The sequence below is a fragment of the Gossypium hirsutum genome, chromosome A08, assembly GCF_007990345.1.
Source record: "Gossypium hirsutum isolate 1008001.06 chromosome A08, Gossypium_hirsutum_v2.1, whole genome shotgun sequence".
Lineage (NCBI taxonomy): Eukaryota > Viridiplantae > Streptophyta > Magnoliopsida > Malvales > Malvaceae > Gossypium > Gossypium hirsutum.
Genome location: NC_053431.1, coordinates 74,304,973 through 74,306,267, shown reverse-complemented (window position 1 = coordinate 74,306,267; position 1,295 = coordinate 74,304,973).

The window sequence follows — 1,295 nt, the reverse complement described above, 5'->3', positions numbered from 1 at the left end:
TCGAGGCATTTTCATAAATCATTTTATTTTTGTTACAAACATACAACTAAACGGCCTTTCACCCATTCTACGATAAATTTTATGTACGTGACTTCAAGTATATTTGTCACATAGGTTCAAACTTACCAAGCTCAACACCAAGTATAGACATAGCACCTATTAGCCATGAACTCAAGACACTTACCCGATCCGCTGTCCGCGATCGACTCAATAGTGTCGCACACATAGTGTCCATAATGATTCACGAATGTATATTGAGTCCGCACACTCAGTGCTATATAATCAACTCGCACACTTAGTGCTACGTAATCAAATCGCACACTTAGTGCTACATAGTCAAACTCGCACACTTAGTGCCGCATGGTCAATTCGCACACTTAGTGCATCATATTCATTTCGCACACTTAGTGCAACATAGTCAAATCGCACACTTAGTGCTGTACAATTTAATCCCGCGCACTTAGCGCCAATCTCATGGTCATAAATGGTTATACCCACACGTTTAGTGCCGAGATCAACAACTCAGTACATCTTACCTCTTTTCTTTTCATTCAACAATTTCATCATCACATACGTACATGCATATATATATATGTATATTTATTCATTCCATTCAGCATCAATACATAAACATTATGACCATTTGAAATAATACCAACTACATGCTTAATGACTTACTTTATGTTGGGTAAAATAATTCCGAGTCGGCTACTCGATGACCTTCGATTTCCCCTTGTTAGACGCCTCTCCTTTAGGTTCTTGAGCTTAAATAAATAAATCAACTAGTTTAATTACCTTGCTAGTTATTTATAAAAATACACATATCATTCCAACTCGACACAAGAGTCAAATTCATCACTCAAACATTCACACCAATCTATTTGAATATTTTGGCCGAAACCCTCAATTGGCTATCATAGCCTTAATATTTCAATATAAACATGTATACATCAAAGGCAATTTAAAACACTTAACCCTTATACTCAATAATGAAACCAAACCGTATACCTAATTATTAAACACATCACTTCCAATTGCATGTATTAACTAACATATATCCAATCCACATGCCAAGTTACCATGAATAAATTAAACTTATATATATATATAACCTTTCATACCCTTGTATCTAATGTCATAAGAATAGCCGAATGTCCAAATTAACCAAGCTTAAAGATTTAACCTTCAACACTTTAATATTCCACAAACTATTCTTCAAGGCTTCAAATATAAAGTGATTAACATTTATACTCTTATGCCGAATTAGCTAACACTTTTAATCCATAGCCGAATGT